At 45.7% G+C, this 21,598-nt stretch overlaps 1 protein-coding gene across 3 annotated transcripts in view; it reads left to right on the top strand.

Annotated features, from left to right (window-relative positions):
* Positions 1–21,598, top strand: part of SPNS1 (SPNS lysolipid transporter 1, lysophospholipid) — a 129,071-nt gene that overhangs the window by 43,926 nt on the left and 63,547 nt on the right. Inside the window, exons 1-2 of one of the 3 annotated variants that reach the window (XM_068243743.1) lie at positions 9,701–9,833; positions 18,599–18,750. The exons of 1 other annotated variant lie outside the window; for it this stretch is intronic. The gene's annotated coding sequence lies outside the window, so the exon portion shown is untranslated. Of the gene's footprint in view, positions 1–9,700; positions 9,834–18,598; positions 18,751–21,598 lie in introns of those variants that run through there. One more of the 3 variants, XM_068243745.1, reaches the window with a different exon arrangement.

The following is a 21,598-nucleotide window of genomic DNA, read 5'->3' as shown; positions in this document are numbered from 1 at the left end:
AAGCCATCTTACCATAGCCCTGCTCTGCTGCTTCGGGCTGCCGCTGTGAACTGACTCGGCGTCTCTTAGACGCCTGAAGTCAGTACACGCCAGGGGTTGCTTGGACAATTCTAGGGGGTGCTTAAGCACCCAAAAGCACCCCCCTGGCGCCGCCCCTGCCTGGCTGGCCTGCTGATCCTCTACCTCTAATTCTTTTAGCCATATCCCTTGAAGTGAACAAGCATGCAAACCAGGTTCTCTGACTGAAGTCTGGCTCGATTAGCTGCATGCTCATTTTAGGTGTGTGATTCAGACACTACTGCAGCCAAAAAGATCTGAAGCATACCCAGGAAATAAATATGTAAGCTTCATTTTAGGTTCCCTGTAAAGGAAACCCAAGGCGAGCGGGATAGGGAGGCTGCCATATTTTTTTCCTTGTAAACAATGCCAGTTGCCTGGCAGCCCTGCTAATCTTCTGTTATAAGTAGTGTCTGAGTCAAAACCCTGGAACAAGCATATGGCTAATCCATCGAATCCTGAGTCAGCTGCATCAGAGTACCTGATCTGCTGCATGCTTGTTCAGGGTAAATGGCTAGAAGAGAGGACTGCCTGGCAACTGGTATTTTTTTAAAAGGAAATAAATATAGCACCCTCCAAATCCCTCTTACCTCGGGTTCCCTTCAAAGTGGACCTGAACTCTTGCACAGGACAGAAGAAAACACAGAGAAATACACCCTGTGTGTATTTAGAGAGTTTAGCCTGTTTAATTCCCCCTCATTTGTGTCTAATCACAAGTTGTAATCTGATCACTCCCCTGTGTCACATCACATGACTGCTATGGCAGAGATGGCAGATAAGCCCATTTGAAAGCACAGGAGGATAACAATATGTCTGCTTCCATGAATCAGGAAGTAGAAATACTGCAGATTTATTTTTGGATTTTTATCAGCTGTAACAAAGAAATGTTTTTTTGTTTAAGGGCTCAATCACACTACAGAGCGCATACACGAACGTGATTTCATGCATGCGTTGCCATCGTGTGGCCATCGCACAGAATACACGTTGTGGTGCGCTAGGAGCGCAGACGTCGGCAGCCAACCCATAAGGAGAATGTGTGCATTGTGCGATTAGATGTTCCCAGAAGCGTTACATCGTAACACAAGGGAACGCACACCTGTAATGTGAATGGTGACATGACAGTCTATGGATTTTCATGTTGCCACGTGGATCGTACACTGTGCGTGGCGTCAGAACTGACAGCGCAGCACATAGTGTGAATGAGCCCTGAAGGTTATGCTGTTGTGTATCTTTTAGGACTTGTCCACAGCTTGGGAGTTTTGCTGGGTTTTTTTGAGCACCTGCGATTTCTAAAAATGCCTTTACAGCGCTTGTGCAATTTCTTATGGGACAGTTTATATCAGCGCGTTTCGTTCGCTTTCCGCTAAGCAAAGCACTGCATGTACCATTTTCGTGGGCGATTTTGCTACAATGGCAGGTATAGGAAAAACGCAAAACGCTCACAAAATGCTTTATCCAGCGATTGCGTTTTCACCCTTTATGAATAAATACATTTTATTTATTCATTTTCCTTAAAGGAAGTTAAAAAACGGAATCGCTCTGCAAAAGCGCTTACAAAAACGCTTTGTACAAAATTGTAACGTGCAGTGGAGCACTGGGAGGGGGAAAAAAGCGAGCAAACAATCGAATCAACGATTTCGATTTTAGATGCAAACAAAGTCTCACGGCTCGTTTTCACTAGCTGTAGCGCGCGACTGCACTTCCTGGTCTGCGAGTACAAATCCCAGAAGCTGTACCATGCACGGCTATGGAATACGCTGCCTCCCGCACGAAAAAAAGTGCTGCAATGTCGGGCGAATCGCTAAGGCAAGTGATTCGGATGGCTGCAGCATTATCCCCTATGGCAGAGTTTCCTTGTGCAACTTGCTTGCGGGGAAACTCTGCAGATTCAGCCCCGATTTCCGCAGCCGTGGAAACGAACCCTTAGAGCAGAGAGGACGTTCTGAGTTCAGGTCCAGTTGACTTCTGTTGAGTAATAACTTCTCACCTCCCAGCTTTCCCATTCCAAACGTCTCCTCTTCAGGGTCTCTGCGGTCGGCTCCGACTGTCCTCTCCGTCTCCTCATCCTGTCTGCTGTCCTTGTCACACAGGACCCCTGGAGTAGATGTGCCCCCTGCTGTGCTGCTGCCAGCATCTCCCCCTGCAGAGGCTTTGTGCAGGAGATAGGGCAGCCTGTGGCTGGGAGATTACTGCTATCAGCAGACAACAGCAGTGCTGTCCAGTCTCAGTGACTGATATATAGCCTGATGCTAGATCTCCATGCTAAAAATTCTATCTCCCTAATCACAGCGCTAAATGCTGGGAATACACCATGACTTTTTTTCTGGCAGATAGATGCTCGATATAGATCATTTCCGACAGGTCCGATCTGTTTTCTGATCGCTTTTATCATAGAAGTGAATAGAAATCAATCGAAAAATGATTGGAAAATTGATCAGAAAAAACGATCGAAAAAAAAATCAATCAGCCAGTAAGGCCTCACTCACACCTAAAAACGGTAACCCAAACGTTTTGCGTTTTTGTGCAATTTTTTTTTTAGCGTCTCCCGGGGCTTGGGTGGGCAGTGCGTTTTTTAAAAAGCGCTTTTCTAAGCGCTTTTCCAGAGCGTTTTTTTTTAATTCGCTCCCTGACGTAAGTCAGGAAGTGAAATCTTTGACCCGGAAAAGAATAAATACAATGTATTTATTCTTAAAAACGTGAACAGAATCGCTGCACAAAGTGATTTTGTGAGCGTTTTGCGTTTTCATATACCTTCCATTGAGGCAGAATCACCTCAAAAATGGCCCATGCAACGCTTGGATCGGAAACGAACCGCTCAGATGTGAACTCTCTCGTAGGTAATCATTGCACAAGCATTTTTAGGGCGATTTTGAAAATCGCCTGCGCTTGAAAAAACAAAAAAGGCAAAAACGCTTATAGTGTGAATGAGCCTTTAATCTGCCAAAAAAACTAATTGTGTACTCCCATCATAAGTGTGCTACCACAATGACTTCAGTCATACCAATCTAACCAATTACCCAGCAAGCTCATAGTGAACCATAGGACCCAGAGCCTTCCCTCTCCATAGGCGAGTATCTGTTTTTCGATTCAAAGTCTGTGAGCAGCGCAATCCTCATCAGTTGATCCAGTTGTTACACCGCAGAACATGCAGTGCGTTGCTAGAAGCTCACTACGTTAGCCATCAAAGCGCAGATTGATCAGTTTCCTCCTCCCCTGGGATACATTGCATGCCACCTCAAATGTTTTTTGATGCTTCTTGTGTACGATATAATGCTGGGAATACACCATACAAATTTCTGTTAGATTTTTCCGTGAGATTTTCTGTTAGATTTAGGCTACTTTCACAGTGGGACGTTGCGGTTTGATGTGACGTTAAAGAGAAACTCCAACCTAGAATTAAACTTTATCCCAATCAGTAGCTGATACCCCCTTTTACATGAGAAATATAATGCTTTTCACAAACAGACCATCAGGGGGCGCTGTATGACTGATTTTGTGCTGAAACCCCTCCCACAAGAAGCTCTGAGTACCGCGGTACTCTGGGCAAACTGCCACAATGTAACAATGTTCACAGACAGGAATTAGCTGTTTACAGCTGTCTGTAACAGCCAAAACAGCTAGGAGCAGCTACATAACCTGGCCACAGTAACAATGTCACCATGTAATACATGTCAGAATGTAAATTAGGGAGAGGAAATATTTTACAATGAGCAAACACTGACAATCATTTATACATAATTATGGTAAAAAATGAAGCACTTTTTTTACTACATTATTTTCACTGGAGTTCCAGTCGCAACGCAGCGTTACCAACGCATACAGCAGATACAGTAGAAAATACAGGCAATGAAAAGTATGCTTCCAGGTCATTACTGAGCATGTGCAAACAATCCAACGCAGCTAATAATGTGTATAACGCACATCAAGCAGCACTTTCTAATAACGCTACATGTTACACACAAACGCAACGTGTGCACTGTGAATGTCGCACAGACTTTGCATTGCTGTGCGTTAAGGTGCGTACACACGCACTACAGCAGCCAACGACGAGTCCATCAGCACCTCTGCTGGGCGGGTTTTCAGCAGACTGTAGTGCGTGTGTATGCACTGTCGGCGGACTGATAAGGCTGTTCCTGATCAATCGCCGGGCAGATCATTCAGGAACAGCCTTATCAGTCCGCCGACTGCATACACACGCACTACAGTCTGCTGAAAGTCCGCCCAGCGGGAGGTGCCGACGGACCCGTCGTTGGCTGCTGTAGTGCGTGTGTACGCACCTTTAGTCTGCGTTATAAAATTTTATAACGTGCGACTTTAACGTCACACTGTGAAAGAGGCCTTCAGGCCCATACACACGTCCGTTTTTTGCGAACGACGGGTCGTTTGAACAACCCGTCGTTCAGTCATTCGCCCGCTAAATCGGGCGTGTGTAAAGACTGTCGTTCGCGTGATAAGAGTCAGTTTGAGCATTCCGCCCGCAAAAAACGGACGTGTGTATGGGCCTTTCCTGTAATTAGCTTATTTTCTGTAGAGACTGGTCATTATCTCTGGTGCATTGTCTTCTGGTTATCTCCTGCTGAGTAGAACAATGGCTAATTGCTAGACAGATAGATGGTTATGCTGGGAATACAGGGCTCGATATTGAGCCATTTAGATGGCTCGATTGATAATTTCCGACATGTCCGATCTCCCGCTCGATCTATTCCGCGCTCGATTTTGCATAGGGAACAATGGGAAAAGATAAGAAAAACAAATGGAAGATAAGAAAATCGCCCGCATAATCGAGCACGGAAAACGATTGGGTGCGAAATCGAGCGGCAAAATCGACCTGTGTATTCCCAGCATTAGATACATAATTTCCAGCATGTTGGAAATTATCTATCTGGCAGGTAAATCTAAAGGCGGCCATACACTGGTCGATTTGCCATCAGATCGACCAACAGATCTCTCTGATCGAATCTGATCAGAGAGGGATCGTATGGCTGCCTTTACTGCAAACAGATTGTGAATCGATTTCACTATGAAACTGATTCACAATATGGCCAGCTGCCGCCCCCCAGGGCGCTCTACTGTTTAAACTTCCTGTCGGGACAGGAAGTAAGTGAAGCCAGCCGGAGCCTAGCGCGAAGAAGGGACAGTGGAGACCAGGGGACACGCGCCGGCGGATCAGGTAATGTATTGCCACTAGAGACGGTCGTCGGACATAGGAACACCGCTATCGACGCACTCCCGACCCGCTGGCGAGCGAGCGAAATCTTCCGCATGGACGGATCGACGGGAACGATCGATTTAGGACGAAAATCGATCGTTCAGTCACCGTTTGCGCAACTATTTCACAACAGATTCAATCACAGTGATCGAATCTGCTGTATATGGGCGGGAAAATCGTTAAGTGTATGGGCCCCTTAAAGGTGGCCATACACTTGTTAGATTAGCAGCAGATAGATCATCAGATAGATTTCGGATCTATCTGATGCGTTTAGGAACATTTTTTTACTAGGAACAGATTTCCAATAGATTTCAGTATGAAATCTATTGAAAATCGATCTGATGGCATTTTTTTGCCATCAGATTTCCATTAGGTCCAATGCAAAATGATAAGCAATCTCATCAGATTGACCTAGATTTTCCAGCATCTGAGATCGATTGAAATCGATCGAAATCGGCCACAAATCGATCGATCGATCAACCGATTTGTGATCGATTTCGATCGATTGACTGGCCGCTAATCGGCTCAGTGTATGGGCCTCTTAACAGAAAAGCTAACAGAAAATGGTATGGTGTATTCCCAGCATTAGCGCATTGCAAAGCAATGTCCCGCTGTGAAACTAGCGGAAGGAGTAGAGAGAGTGTAATAAATTACATGTGAGCTCTTATCTAAGTCCTGCAGAAATAAAAATCACATGATGATTATTTCTCAGTGTCACAGTGAAGACAACAGCTGCAGACATTCTGTACGGGTTGTTACAGAGGGTGTGTGCTGCTTACCGCAACTCTCCAGGATTGTACCAAGGCAGTAATTCAGTAACAGAGGCGCTTAATTTGAATCCTTGTGCAGATTGTTTGATACTCCTCCCTATATTGCCTGATGAAGCGGGGTTGAACCTGCGAAACGCGTTGCATTTCTTTTTGGAGTTCCTAATAAATGTGTTTGACTGTCTGAATCGCAGTCGTTGTCGTGTCTGCTTGAGGGAGGTAAGACCACTACTTCCTCCTTCAATTTTGCCATTTAAGTTGGTTTTTAAGCTCATTTAATCTAATCTTATACTTTTGGCGCCATTCATTGTATACAGTCATTCAGTAAGTACTTTATGTCACGCCACACGCCACGCCACACACGCATGCAGGCCCACCTGCACCCAATCTCTGCTGTCCCAAGTCCGCCTGCAATCCGTGCATGTGCAGTACGCCAAACACAGGGACAGAGGACGCAGAGACACAGCTGTTTTATTATACAGGATTCCATTTTAACACCCCCCCCCCCAAAAAAAAAAACACAAGCATTTTAGTAAATATTCATACCATACACTTATAAATATAGATTATTGTTGCCAGCTTCTTATGTACCATATAACATCATAATACTAACATTTGTATAGCACTTTTCTCCTGTTGGGCCCAAAGCGCTCAAGAGCTGCAGCCGCTAGGGTCATGCTCCAGTCAAGAGGCCACCCTGCAGTGTTAGGGAGTCTTGCCTTGAACTCCTTACTGAATAGGTACTGACCCTAGCCAGGATCCAAACCCTGGTCTCCCATGTCAAAGGCAGAGTTACACTATCCAGCCACTTCATACAGTGAAGACCACTGACACCCCCTCTCCTTCCTCTGGGGTTAGGACCGGTAAAATTGCTGTGTGTTGCCTGCGGTTCCTCATGCACCAGATCCAGCATAACATGGCAGATATAAATAATGGACTGTATTCTTGGTTTAAAGGGTACCTAAACTGAAAAATAAAATATAAAAGATGAGGCCATACCTAGGGCTGGCTTTTTCCAGTCTCCCTTAAAAGTTCCCCTGGGGGGTACTCACCTCGGGTGGAGGAAGCCTCCGGATCCTATTGAGGCTTCCCCCGTACTCCTGTGTCCCATGGCAGTCTCGCTGGGCCCCTCCAAATAGCGGGGATGTAAATATTTACCTTCCCGGCTCCAGCGCAGATGCAATATTGGCTCTCCGCTCGGAGATAGGCGGAAATAGCCGATCGCTGTTGGTCCGCTCTTAGCCCAGGCACAAGTCTTCTGCACCTGCGTAGTAGAGCGGACCTAACAGAGATCGGCTATTTCTGCTTATCTCCGTGCTGAGAGCTGCAACAGCGCCCCTGCTGGAGCCGGGAAGGTAAATATAGCAAGCCTTGTCAGGCTTGTGGAGGGAGGATTGCGGGAAGCTTCAGGGGGAGCCAGCGCTGGATTGCCTGTAGCTACAGGGGAGGGGGAAGCCTCATTGGGACCCTGAGGCTTCCCGCTCCCGAGGTAAGTATCTTTTTTTTTGGTACAGAGTCTCTTTAATTTTTGTGAATCCTCAGCTTTGCCTGTTGCCCCTCGTGGACACGGCATTGTACATGCACATGTCCAGGGACCAGGACGATCCTGCTATGCACAGCCGTTCAGGAGGGTGGATGGAGAGAGCGTGCAAGTGAACAGAGCTTGTGCGAAGCCGGAAATAGAGTGGTGGCCGGACGAAGTTTAGAGGCCATGGAGATTATGGAGACTGGAAGAAGCCCCAGGTTTTAGCAACATCATGGTTTTATCTTCAGTTCAGGTGCACTTTAACCACTTATTGTATTTGAGACGATATATCTACACCTCGCAGGACTTCAGCAGTGTAAATTTGCGTCTTCACTTTCTAAAATTAACCCTTTACTTCCCCCATTCTCCCATAGTTATAAAAAATAAACAAAACAAAAAAAAAGACATTTAAAAAAAAACACATAAATGTTACCTTAGGGACTCAACTTTTTTTTAAATATCTATCTCTTGAGGGCATCTTACTATTTTTTTTTTTTGCAAATAAGGGCTTGTAATTAGTGACGGATGCAAAACAGAAAAAAAAACAAAAAACCACACAACCTTATTTCCAAATAAAATATTGTCGCCATATATTGTACTAGGGACATATTTTAATAACCGGGACAAAAGGTTCAAATAAAATGTGTGGGTTTTATCCGTAGTAGCACATTTTATTTTAAAACTATAATGGCCAAAAACTGAGAAATAATGATATTTTTCTTCTTATTACGCCCGTTAAAAATCATTTGGAATAAAGTAATTCTTAGCAAAATGTACCACCCAAAGAAAGCCTAATTGGTGGCACAATAAACAAGGTATGGATTATTTCAGTGTAATAAGTAGTTATAAAGTTATTGGGGAATTAATGGGAGGGGTGCTGAAAGATGAAAATTGCTCAAGTCCATAAGGGGAAAACCCCCTGGTGGTGAAGTGATGAAAGCAAACTTGGGGGGCGGGGAGTTTTCACTTACCACACCTCTGATCCTCCTTCACCCCAGGGCCGGGCCGAGGCAGAGGCTGGAGAGGCTCCAGCCTCAGGGCGCAGTGTAGGAGGGGGCGCACAATTCATTCAGCTGTCATTCCCAATTGTGTTTGAAGCAGAAAGAAATAAGAAAAGGGGATACATGGCAGCGACTGCAAGCCAGATAAGTAGAGATTAAGGTGTTGTGGGCCCTGGGGCACCTCTTAGTGTAATAGCAATCAGTGTGTAACGGCTACTGGCGCTCTTTGCTGTCTCAGCCTTGGGTGCTGAAGGACCTTGTCCCGCCTCTGCTTCACCCCACCGCTGCAAACTGAGACCCTCTTCATTGCAGCCACCCAAATGTGTATGAGGTCAGTTACATGTATATCTGCACCTGTGCAGTGCAGTTGTGCTCTTACATGAGGGAGAACGTGCAGCGAGAAGCGACAAGCCCTTGTTAAATATGTTCAGAGGGTCCCAGTGCTGGATTGGTAGGAATGAGGAGGATGGTGGAAGCCTATGGACTGTACAGAGGCCCCCCTTTTAAAGAGGACCTGAACTCTTGCACAGGACAGAAGGGAAACAGAGAAATGCACCCCATATGTATTTAGAGTTTAGCCTGTCTAATTCCCCCTCATCTGTGACTAATCACAATTGATAACTTGAACTCTCAGCTGTGTCAGCTGGATGCCTCGGCAGAGCAGCTTATTTGTAAACACAGGAATGTCTGCTTCCATGAAAGTAGGAAGTAGACACACTGCAGATCTATTGCAGGATTTAAATCAGCTGTAACACATGTTTTTCTTTAAAAGTTATTATGCTGCTGCTTATCTTTTACAGCAGAGAGGAAGTCCTGTGTTCAGATCCACTTTAGTTTTATTTATTTATTTTTTGCTTCAGATACCCTTTTATTATGTGCACTGAACATCTATGTAAGCCAGTGTGTCCATATAACTTTATATACATTTTGTATAAAATACTATTTGTACACTACAAATACATATCACACATGTATATACAGTACAATCATAAAGAATAGGCAGCACCTATTGTATATTGCATATTCAGCCCAGGGCAGCAGGGGCAGAGCGGTCACATGGCTGTGGGCGGGGCATTGCGGTGAGCCGTGCAGGGTGATCACATGGCTGTGGGCGGGGCCGGCGCTGAGGTCAGCAATGATCACATGACTGAGGAGTAGCAAGATGGCTGCGGGCTGAGCGGAAGTGACAGGAGAATAGTCGGTGGGTGACGAAGGGGGATAATAGATTGGAGGGCCCCGAAACCGCTTTGCACACTGCACAGACGCCTCTGCCGGTGAGTGAGGGCGTTATGGGGGGGGGGGGAGCACTACTACTCCCAGCATGCCGTGTGTGGGGGATGGGGCAGAGACTAAACATAACTTCTGTTTTGAGTAGTGGTTGTATTGGGCCATGCTGGCTCTTGTAGTTCCTCACCATAGATCAGAGGGGTGCAGATGTGTGTGTCAGAGACTGAATCCATAACCTCTGCACTGGGCCATGCTGGCTCTTGTAGTACCTCACCATAGATCAGAGGGGTGCAGATGTGTGTGTCAGAGACTGAAGTCATAACCTCTGCACTGGGCCATGCTGGCTCTTGTAGTTCCTCACCATAGATCAGAGGGGTGCAGATGTGTGTGTCAGAGGCTGAAGTCCTAACCTCTGCACTGGGCCATGCTGGCTCTTGTAGTTCCTCACCATAGATCAGAGGGGTGCAGATCTGTATGTCAGAGACTGAAGGCATAACCTCTGCACTGGGCCATGCTGGCTCTTGTAGTTCCTCACCATAGATCAGAGGGGTGCAGATGTGTGTGTCAGAGGCTGAAGTCCTAACCTCTGCACTGGGCCATGCTGGCTCTTGTAGTTCCTCACCATAGATCAGAGGGGTGCAGATCTGTATGTCAGAGACTGAAGGCATAACCTCTGCACTGGGCCATGCTGGCTCTTGTAGTTCCTCACCATAGATTGGAGGGGTGCAGATGTGTGTGTCAGAGACTGAAGGCATAACCTCTGCACTGGGCCATGCTGGCTCTTGTAGTTCCTCACCATAGATCAGAGGGGTGCAGATGTGTGTGTCAGAGGCTGAAGGCATAACCTCTGCACTGGGCCATGCTGGCTCTTGTAGTTCCTCACCATAGATCAGAGGGGTGCAGATGTGTGTCAGAGGCTGAAGTTATAACCTCTGCACTGGGCCATGCTGGCTCTTGTAGTTCCTCAGCATAGATCAGAGGGGTGCAGATGTGTGTCTGAGGCTGAAGGCATAACCTCTGCACTGGGCCATGCTGGCTCTTGTAGTTCCTCACCATAGATCAGAGGGGTGCAGATCTGTGTGTCAGAGACTGAAGGCATAACCTCTGCACTGGGCCATGCTGGCTCTTGTAGTTCCTCACCATAGATCAGAGGGGTGCAGATCTGTGTGTCAGAGACTGAAGGCATAACCTCTGCACTGGGCCATGCTGGCTCTTGTAGTACCTCACCATAGATCAGAGGGGTGCAGATCTGTGTGTCAGAGACTGAAGGCATAACCTCTGCACTGGGCCATCCTGGCTCTTGTAGTTCCTCACCATAGATCAGAGGGGTGCAGATGTGTGTCAGAGGCTGAAGTTATAACCTCTGCACTGGGTCATGCTGGCTCTTGTAGTTCCTCAGCATAGATCGGAGGGGTGCAGATGTGTGTGTCAGAGACTGAAGGCATAACCTCTGCACTGGGCCATGCTGGCTCTTGTAGTTCCTCGCCATAGATCAGAGGGGTGCAGATGTGTGTGTGTGTGTCAGAGACTGAAGTCATAACCTCTGCACTGGGCCATGCTGGCTCTGGTAGTACCTCACCATAGTTTGGAGGGGTGCAGATAGCTGGGACCCCTGAGTGGTGCTCTGATTGTCCGCACACGCGCGCGCCTCGACTGACATCGCTCGAAAACAAACACGGAACGATGGGGTGGCCAAGAATCGTTATCAGTTTGGACAGTAGTCGGTGTTAGTGATTTCTATAGAACGATAACTAACGATCATTCCATTCAAGGTACACGTGTTTGGCAGATTACGGATAGCATGATAGCAGAGTGACGTAGTGGTTAGCGCTTGGTCACTGGTTCATATCCCAGCCAGGGCGCTATCTGCAAGAAGTTTGTTTGTTCCCCCCGTGTCTGTGTTGGTTTCCTTCGGGCACTCCAGTTTCCTCCCACATCCCAAAAACATACAGATAAGTTAATTGGCTTCCCCCTAAAATTAGCCCCAGACTACGATACGTACACTACACGATACATACATAGACCTATTGGATTGGATAGACATATGACTACCAGGGCTGTGGAGTCGGAGTCGGCGCAATTTTGGACAGTTGGAGTCAGTCATTGATTTAATAAATTGAGGAGTCGGAGTCTGATGATTTTTGTACAAAATCCACAGCCCTGTTAAGTATTAGACGTTTGCTGGACATGCACGGTTAGATAGTTCTTATCAATCGAGCCGCTGATGGCTCGATTGATAAGATCCAACTTGTCCGATTACCGCGGCGGATCGATACTGCGCTCGATCCCCGCGGGCGGACAATAAAAAAAAAACGAAGCGCTGATGAGAAGCGCCCGTGGGGACGAGCAGGAATCGATCCGCGCGGAAGAATGGTGACGCGCCGGCATTGAGCCGCTGGCTCGATACTGGCGCATAAATGAAGCGTGTATGCCCAGCATAATACTGGGCATACACGCTTCGTTTATGCGCCGGTATCGAACCAGCACGTCACCGCTCGTCCGCGCGGATCGCTTCCCGCTCGTCCCCGCAGGCGCTTCTTGATCGGACAGGTTGGATCTTATCAATCGAGCCATCAGCAGCTCAATTGATAAGAACTATCTAACCGTGTATGCCCAGCAAACATTTATGGAAGGAAGAGGTCAGTAGGCCTCCATAATCAGCTACTCTGTTTACATACTGTATAGCAAATAGAAGGGGTGTAATGACCTTAGCTGAACTTTAAAGTGTATCTACAGTCGCAGTGTTTGCTTTTCTTCGTAGGCAAGTAAGCACAATATATAGGTAAAAATCAGCAAGCCAAGGAAGGAAAAAGAAAAAAAAAAACACTTGCTGAATTTGAATTGTGTGGCCTCTTTCACCTCTTTGTGTGGCCGGCTGCTCCCGTTCACCAGCTGGGCACTTGGTAGCGCTCGGTGGAGAGGTGTCTATCACATTAAGTCGCACCTGCAGGATTTCTCAAGATCCCAGATACTGGGATATGCTTTTGAGTCCCAGTATGTAGCGTTCTCTTAAAGCAGGATTGTCACCATAAAAATCAAATTTCAACAGCAACTGGTCTGAGTGTATTAAGTGATAAAGATGCTAATCCTGCATTCAGAACTTTTTTTCTGCTGTTATGATTTGGAGTTATCACATACTTTAGGAGCACTGGCTTTTTAACCTCCCTGGCAGCCTATTAAAAACCGTCAGGGGGCAGCGGAGCCGTTTTTTTTTTTTTTTTTTTTTTTTTTTAAATCATGTAGCGAACCTAGGACTTGCTACATGATAGCCTTTGGCGATCAGGAAATCCCGTTCCAAGAACGGGATTTCCTGGAGGGCTTCCCCCGTTGCCATAGCGACGGGGCGGGATGACATCACTGATGTCGTGACGTCATTGGGAGTCCCGATCCACCTCTCAGCGCTGCCTGGTGCTGATAGGCAAGGCTGCTCAAGGGGTCTGGGGGGGGGGCGGCAATCGGTGTGCTCACGCAGCTAGCAAAGTGCTAGCTGCGTGCAGCAAAAAAAAAATTGTGCAAATCGGCCCAGCAGGGCCTGAGAAAACCTCCTGCGCGGCTTACCACCAGGAAGGTTAATAGCCAGTGCCAAACAGTTGCATGCTGGGGGTTCTTTTTATCTATAATATATTCCTCCTCTTCCATTTATTTCCATGCCTAGCTGCCTATCTGAAACATGATCCTCTGCTCACTTGTGTTTACAAGCAAGGCTGAGGTGGCTCAGAAATTGGAGGAGAAAAGAAAAGAAAGTAAAGGGAAGAAATGACATCAGAATTTAGCCTAAACTGTGGGCAAAAGACATGGTTCCCACCAGGAACAGAATTCTGTTCATTTACTTTATGAAATTCACTGAAATCAAAACGTGGACAGTACACTACATGTTTTATGTAAGTAGATCAAGTATTTATCTATCTATATATGTGTTCTTTTTCCCTGGCATAGTATGGCTGATCCTCCTGCTTTAAGGTAGCCATACATCAGGTGATGATGGGCAGTTTCGATCAAGAGACAAATCTCTATCTGATCGGAGAGAGATCTGTCAGCTGCCTATACACTGCAGACCGATTTTCGATCAAATTCAGCATGAAATTTCTCGGGAATTGGTCAAGTTCGCTGCCTTGCCGCTGTGGCCTAGTGTATAAATGTGCTGTGTGCATTCATATATTAGCTAACCTGTGTAGTGGTGCCCTACCGTCGTTCAGATCTGCTGCTCTTTCATACCAGCAAGCACACCGCTGGTGTGACGTGTGTGACGTCACATACACCCTGTCGTGCCGGCAGTGTGTATGCGGCTATGGAAGAGCGGGTGGATTCAGATGACGGACAGGTGCTGCACCACAGGACAGGTGATGTATAAACGCGCACATAACACGTACATTGGGGACACAGTGCAGAGGATTTCATTGCATTCGTTGCTCGCTCGCTGTTTTCACCGCGCACTCGACCGACCACCACTGCCACTTGCAGCATGTCCGACCGATTAATTCTACCAATTGGTTGCATTGTTGTTCTGACATACACTTGGTACCGATTTTTTTTTATCCAATTTTAATAAATGAATGGGTCAATGATGGGCCGCCAAGTCGCCTGATGTATAGCCAGTTTTACAGCTATGCCAGCTTTCATGATTTCTCATTACAGGTTGGCTTTATAGGGAGACACCACTTTTGTTGAGAAGATAAAAGCCTGCAGCCTTAAGGCTCGTACACACGTCTGACTGAAGCCAACGACGGGTCCGTCGGCACCACCTGCTGGGCGGGTTTTCAGCAGACAGTACAGCGTGTGTACAGTCTGTCGGCGAACTGATAAGGCTGTTTCTGAACGATCCGCCGGGCGGATCGCTCAGGACAGCCTTATCAGTCCAGCGACACACTGTACACACGCTGTACTGTCTGCTGAAAACCCGCCCAGCGGGTGGTGCCGACGGACCCGTCGTTGGCTTCAGTCAGACGTGTGTACAAGCCTTTATACTACAAGGATTACTCAAATACTTTTCCGCTTGTTCTCATTGTTTTTATGTGCCTATAAAAGTAATTCCACAGACTGGCAGCAGGGGGTCATTACCTTATCCTTTTAAATTACTGAAGAGTCTACGTTATGCATGGTTTGTGGGGAATTACTTATAGTCCTTGCCTAAAGGCCCATACACACGTCGGATTTTTCCGAACCACGAGTCGTTTGAACGTCCCGGCGTTCAGTCGTCCGCACGCCAAATCGGGCGTGTGTACAGACTGTCGTTCGGGTGATAAGACTGATTTTGAATGATCTGCCCGGTGGATCGCTCAAGACCAGTCTTATCACCCGAACGACAGTCTGTACACATGCCCGATTTGGCGTGCGGACGACTGAACGACGGGACGTTCAAACGATCCGTCGTTTGTAAAAATTCGACGTGTGTATGGGCCTTAAGCGGCAGCTACCTGCTCACATGAGAATAGTAATTCCAACATTTGTATAGCGCTATTCCCCTGTTGGACGCAAAGCGCTTGGGAGCTGCAGCCACTGGGATGTGCTCAGGAGGCAGTAGCAGTGTTAAAGAGAAACCGTAACCAAGAATTGAACTTCATCCCAATCAGTAGCTGATACCCCCTTTCCCATGAGAAATCTTTTCCTTTTCTCAAACAGATCAACAGAGGGCTCTGTATGGCTAATATTGTGGTGAAATCCCTCCTACAGTGTGATGTCAGGACCATGATCCTGACAGTTTCCTGTCTGTGAACCAAAATTGTATTGTGGGAAATAACAGCTGTTTATAGCTGCTTCCAACTGCCAAAAAAGCAAGCAGCATCTCCTTCCACTGACATCACCTGCCAGCAGTATAAATGTCACCATGTGATAAATGTCAGAATGTAAATCAGGGAGAGGAAATATTTTATGAGCAAACTTTGACTCAATCATTTATACATAATTGTTGTAAAAATGAAGCACTTTTTTATTACTTTATTTTCACTGGAGTTCCTCTTTAAGGCCCGCATACACACACACTCAAGTGAACTGCCTGATTGTCGCCTGATTTTGGTCTTTTGGACATGTGTACGCTTGGCAAACGACTAGGCTAGTAACTGGTAACAGGTGCTTTGCCCGATTAGTTTGGCGGATCAACTAACATGACTGTGTGGGGCTCATATTCTACAACATCATTTGAACGACGTGCTTGTTTTTAATGTGACCACTTTGTGCAATGCATCATTTCCCTTGCATGCAACGTATGGAAATGAGTTGGCCGTTTAGTTGGTTGGGGCATGGAAAAAAATCTAAGTCGTGCAGGTGGTCTGGACATTAGACACCAGGGTAGTTTACAGGGCTGTGGAGTCGGTCCAAAAATCCACCGACTCCAACTCCCGACTCCTCAGTTTAGGATTACTCCGACCCCACGACTCCGACTCCTCTAATTTGCATATTACAATTTTGTTGATTAAAAGTATGTAACATGAAATTTGTCTCTTAACTGCCAACGCTTAGGAATTTTACAAGACAACTGAAGTGAGAAGGATATGGAGACTACTATATTTATTCCCTTTAGACTAAAACTAGTCCTTGGTAAGAGTACTTGTAAAAGGTACAAACCGGAACAAAGAACATCTATCAGGCCCTAGCCAATGTAAGTGTGGGTACATGTAAAAATGATGTGCAGGTACTCTGCAGGGGAATGAGGAGATTGTAAACAGACAACACCTCTGTGTTCAATGTGCACAGCATTCTCAGTGGATTCCCTGCAGCTCTGTGGGGAGTGCATATGTAGAGTATAGTACTACTGTGTAACAAAGTAAACCTGAGACAGATGAAATTAAAGTTTTATACATACCTGGGGCTTCCTCCAGCCGCCTTCAGGATAATCAGTCCCTCGTTGTCCTTCTCCACCACCTGGATCTTCTGCTATGAGTCCAGGTACTTGAGCCAGTCGGGCGTAGTGCGCATGCACACACTCCGCCGCCAGGAGCATACTACACCTGTGCAGCACTATTGCGCAGGTGCAGAATGTTCCTGGCTGTGGGAGCGGCATGCAGCCGGACAGCGCTGACTGGCTGAATTACCAGGACTCATAGCAGAAGATCCGGGTGGTGGAGGACAGCGAGGGACTGATTAGCCCGAAGGGGGCTGGAGGAAGCCCCAGGTATGTATAAAGCTTTACTTTTCATCCGTCTCAGTTACCCTTTAATTTGTAGTCACCAAACCAAATTTTAACAACATATCAAATTATTTGATTTCATCAGCAAAGGGAGTGCATACATTTGCATAAATCAGCATCAATGCAGAATTATTTCCATCTCGTTGACCATCTCTATTAGTGACACAGCTACACATCAGGCTTTATTCTTACAGCATAGATGTTATTTAGTATATATAAGAGATTCCTGTGTACACATCATATATACAGTCACAATCAGATATGTATATCTGACCTTAAAAATACGGGGACTGCTTTATTGAAGCAGCACAAGTAACTAATTTTGATTGGTTTATTTCATTTTTGTGGACTAAGCACAGCTATTACTGTATATATACATTATTTTGAATGACTATTATCTGAAAAATAGAACATTTTATCATATTTTCTATTTTAATTACAGTTAAAAATTCATTAGGAGTCGGAGTCGTTGCATTTTTTCCCGACTCCGACTTCAGGCACCCAAAATTGCCCGACTCCGACTCCACAGCCCTGGTAGTTTATAAGGTGGCCAGTAGACATTGAGGTTGGCCCGTGACTTGGTCCCAGTGTTCAATTTAGGCTCACTTTATATTTGAGTTTGACACCAAAGCGGATCCGAGATGAAAAATTATCTATAACAAGTAACTTGTCTAAATATCTTATCTAAAGTTTAGATAGTTTACACAGCTAATCTAGCTACAAACAGCTTTAATAGAATATGATTATTTCTTCCTGTGATACAATGACAGCAGCCATGTTGTTTGTAAACATCACACAGAGGCAGGCTTATCTGCATCTTGAGCAAAAACCTGATCCCCTCCTCCCCTCTGCCTCTGAAATCAATGGCTAGTAACACCTCCCCCTCCTCCTGCCCAGACTGAGCTCCCATAAGCCCTTGCTACTGCCAAGGCTCTCTGAAAACCTGTGGGCGGGGCTTTTTTAGTTTATAGGGAATTAGAGTATTAAAACAAAAACAAAGTATTTGGCTTGAGGAATGCCCTATAAACAATAGGAAAGGAACACAATTATGCAATGTGTAAAAGTTCACCTCGGATCCACTTTAAAGCTAATCTGAATTTAGAACTTCCTCTCTGTTCTAAAAGATAAGCAACAGCATAATAACCTTTAAAGAAAAACGTTTGTTATAGCTGATAAATAAATCTGTACTGTTTCTACTTCCTGCTTTCATGGGAGCCGACTTGTTAACACCCTGTGCTTTCAAATGAGTATATGGTGACACAGGACAGATTAAATTACATCTTGTGATTAGTCACAGATGAGGGGGAATTAGACAGGCTAAACTCTCAATACATACAGGGTGCATTTCTCTGTGTTTTCCTTCTATCCTGTGCAAGAGTTCAGGTCCGCTTTAAGTGCTTTATAGATACATATGGGTTACAATGGAGCAGGAGGATAATATGCTGGACTGGATGCCTCCGTGAGATATTTTTATCCTCCACCCTAATTCTCTGGCTGGCCTCCAGCCTCCTCGTCACATTGGCTGCAGATGTTCTGCTACCCTGGCGGTGGCCGCTGACAGCTGCTGGGATAAGAGGAGCTGTTTAGTTTGCAGCGTGTGACATGCTGGGACTGGCTGCCCAATAGCTGAAGGGCCTCAGAGTGTCACTGTCATCCTAATCCAAACCACTTCTGTTTTTCTCCTTTCAGTCACATGAGGTGACGTGAAGCACGGACCCCCCCCCCCCATCTTGTGCAGGACGGAGATCATCTCTTCACCCTGAGCTGTCAGCATCTCTGCGGCTGCTGAATCCAGAGTTACTGCATACTTCCCACTTCCACCACCTCAGCCGGTACTACATGTAAGTATTTCATCTGTGACAGTTCCTGTTTGTCTTGTCTTCATTGTCTGACCTGAATCCGAGACTCCTGCAAACTGCACTAAACCTGACCTGAGAGATGTAGTATTATTATTTCAGTATTTATATAGTGCCGACATTTTCCGCATCGCTGTACAGAGTATATATTGGCTTATCCAGCGAAGAAAAGTAAGCAGTTAAAACTGTGACACAGGATTAAACTTCATCCCAATTAGCAGCTGATACCCCCTTTCCATTGAGAAATATTTTCCTTTTCTTTAATAAATCATCAGGGGGGGTCTGTATGGCTGATATTGTGGTGAAACCCCTCCCACAGTGTGATGTCATGACAGTGGCCCTGACAGTTTCCTTTTCTGTGAACCTCATTGCATTGTGGAAATAACAGCTGTTTCCAACTGCCAAGCAACTAGTATCTCCTCCTGTGAATTTGTGTGTATACTAGTATAGGTTTTGCACGTCGCGCATGTGCAGAAGCGTACTTTTTGAAATACGCTTCTGCGCACGTCATTGCTTGGCCGGCAGGAAGTGAGCGTCACGTCCTGCTTGGCTGGATGCCAGATGGGGGATACCGCGTAGTAGCGGTATTCCCCCCGAGGGCCTGTTTGTCGCCGGGCAGCTGCTGAACCGCACCACCAATATGCAGAGTGAGACCGGCCTTAGTGTTAGGCACCACCAGGGGGAAGGTCTTAGGGTTAGGCACCACCATGGGAGGGTTCTGTGTGAGGGAGTAGGGAGAGGTTAGGTTATAGTGAAATATCGGCAAAAATTGTGAATTTTCAATATTTCACAATATGAATCAGGTTGTAGAATATCAGTAAGTCTACTGGTATTCTACTCAGGGCTGTGGAGTCGGAGCAGTTTTGGGTGCCTGGAGTCGGAGTTGGGGAAAAAATGCACCGACTCAGACTCCTAATAAATTTGTAACTGTAATTAAAATAGAAAATATGATAAAATTTTCTATTTCTCAGATAATAGTCATTAAAAATAATGTATATATACAGTATATATACAGTAATAGCTGTGTTCAGTCCACAAAAATGAAATAAACCAATCAAAATTAGTTACTTGTGCTGCTTCAATAAAGCAGTCCCCGTATTTTTAATGTTAGATATACACATCTGATTGTGACTGTATATATGATGTGTACACAGGAATCTCTTATATATACTAAATAACATCTATGCTGTAAGAATAAAGCCTGATGTGTAGCCGTGTCACTAATAGAGATGGTCAACGAGATGGAAATAATTCTGCATTGATGCTGATTTATGCAAATGTATGCACTCCCTTTGCTCATGAAATCAAATAATTTGATATGTTAAAATTTGGTTTGGTGACTACAAATTAAAGGGTACCTGAGATGGATGAAAAGGAAAGTGTTATACATACCTGGGGCTTTCTCCAGCCCCCTTCAGGCCAATCAGTCCATCTCTGTCCTCCTCCGCCACCTGGATCTTGTGCTATGAGTCCCGGTAATTCAGCCAGTCAGAGCAGTCTGGCTACATGCCGCTTCCACAGCCAGGAACATTCTGCACCTGCGCAATAGTGCTGCACAGGTGTAGTATGCTCCTGGCGGCGGAGTGTGTGCATGCGCACTACGCCTGACTGGCTCAAGTACCTGGACTCATAGCAGAAGATCCAGGTGGTGGAGGAGGACAACGAGGGACTGATTATCCTGAAGGGGGCTGGAGGAAGCCCCAGGTATGTATAAAACTTTAATTTCATCTGTCTCAGGTTTACTTTGTTACACAGTAGTACTATACTCTACATATGCACTCCCCACAGAGCTGCAGGGAATCCACTGAGAATGCTGTGCACATTGAACACAGAGGTGTTGTCTATCACCCATAAACCTGGTTCAGATTGTGTATGAAGAATGTGTAATAGAGGAAGAACACTGCAAGGTGGCCTCCTGAGCACGTCCCAGTGGCTGCAGCTCTTGAGCGCTTTGAGTCCGACAGGAGAAAAGCGCTATATAAATGTTCGGAATATTATTATCCCCTCATTCCCCTGCAGAGTACCATGCACCCACACTTACATTGCCTAGGGCCTGATAGATATCCAGTCTGTACCTTTTACAAGTACTCTTACCAAGGACTAGTTTTAGTCTAAAGGGAATAAATATAGTAGTCTACATATCCTTCTCACTTAGTTGTCTTGTAAAACTCCTAAGCGTTGGCAGTTAAGAGACGAATTTCACGTTACATACTGTTAATCAACAAAATTGTAATATGCAAATTAGAGGAGTCTGAGTCGGTGGAATCCTAAACTGAGGAGTCGGAGTCGGTGGATTTTTGGTCCGACTCCACAGCCCTGATTCTACTACTGCAATTCAATTTTTGTTTATAGTTTGCGCCTAAATTAGAGCACAGTTTTTTAAAATAAAATATGCTTCACTGTAATGGGTTATTCTTACTCTGCATGTGTAACTGTCGGGCATAAAATAAAAAATCAATTCTTTATTATTATCTGGTATACAAGTAATAAGGATGCTAACCAGGCAATCCAAAAGTTAAATGATCATTCCCCAGTTTACCTCATATTTGGTACACACACAATTTGGTCCACAAAAAGGAAGTTGCAGGGCATGCTGGGTTGTCCTTTTGTGCTTCTCTATTTTCCCCTCAGACTTAACTAAACCTCTTTCCTCTGGTTTTCCCCTCCCACACCTCTGTTCCTCTCTGATTGGCCAATATTTCTCATGCTGAGACAATGCACTTTCTATAGTGAAGGGCGCAGGCAAAGAAGACTAAGGGAGGAAATGACATCAGGATTGGCTTCAAAATAGCCACAGTTAAAATGGGAAATGCCAAGAAGGATTTTCTTTTTT

This window comes from Hyperolius riggenbachi, chromosome 7 (assembly GCF_040937935.1).
Source record: "Hyperolius riggenbachi isolate aHypRig1 chromosome 7, aHypRig1.pri, whole genome shotgun sequence".
NCBI lineage: Eukaryota > Metazoa > Chordata > Amphibia > Anura > Hyperoliidae > Hyperolius > Hyperolius riggenbachi.
The sequence above is the reverse complement of the archived record's forward strand: the minus strand, read 5'-3'. Positions and strand labels throughout refer to the sequence as shown.